Here is a 1,087-nt window from a genome sequence, read left to right on the forward strand (position 1 = left end):
GAAGGTGAGTCACTGGCAGGCAGGCAGAAATTACACAAAGGGAGTGTTTCTGATTTGAATATTGCTCAAAGTGAAAATTTTAAGCAAGATTTTCCAAAATAGTTTGGTGCTCTTTTGGTTTTTCTTTAAGTGTTGTGAATTTAAAGAATTTATTCAAAATCTGTTCCTTAGGGCGCCTCGGTGGCTCAGTCAGTTAAGTGTCTGCCTCTGGCTCAGGGACCCTGGGATGGAGCTCCACATCAGGCTCCCTGCTCCATGAGGACCCTGCTTCTCTCTCTCCTGCTACCCACCACCTCCACCCCTGCTTGTGCTCTCACTCTCTCTTTTTTTTTTATCTCTGTCAAATAAATAAATAAAATTTTTAAAAAAGAAAAAAGAAAAAGAAGAGTATAGGTAAAGTAAATGAAACTGTAGACGTATGCAGACAAATATTTTACACGGCTGTTTTTATGGAACTGTCAATCAATCTCTCTCTCCCTTCCCCTGCCCTCCACACACACTAAGGATGAGCATCATTTTAGCTAAACTCAATGTCAGCCTTGCTTCTTTGTTACCTTTACCTGTCCTTACTCAAAGTATTCTCCTCAGATTCCAAACTGGTCCTCACTATTCGATTGTGTGAACCCAAGATCAGACATCTCTAAAGCTTATTGTCTGCGTGGCCATGACATTATTGTTTGGCTGTCTTCATTAACATGACTTCTATTGTCTTCATCAACACAACTTTTTTATTCTAGGAAGCTCTGGAGCAAAATGTTTATTGATTCACAATGCTTTTTGAAACACTCACCTCAAGACACTCATCTTATGTCCACCAATCCAAAACTAGTTTATCATAATCATTAGCTAATTCTAATCAAGCCCTTGTATTGAAAGACCCATTTTAGACTCAAACCCAAAAACCACTTAAATAGTCCAACGTTGTCCTTCCTGCTCCAAGATGCTATTAAAACTTTGTCAAGGAAGAAAGCTTACTTACCATGGTAAGCAACAAACTCAGTTTTGCCTTAGCAACAGGCTATTTTGGTAGTATTTTTTAGGGAGCTAGCATTCAGCAATTGCAAGCCTTGGAGCGGGTGTTCTTAGT

This window comes from Canis lupus, unplaced genomic scaffold (genome assembly GCF_011100685.1).
Source record: "Canis lupus familiaris isolate Mischka breed German Shepherd unplaced genomic scaffold, alternate assembly UU_Cfam_GSD_1.0 chrUn_S2109H2308, whole genome shotgun sequence".
NCBI lineage: Eukaryota > Metazoa > Chordata > Mammalia > Carnivora > Canidae > Canis > Canis lupus.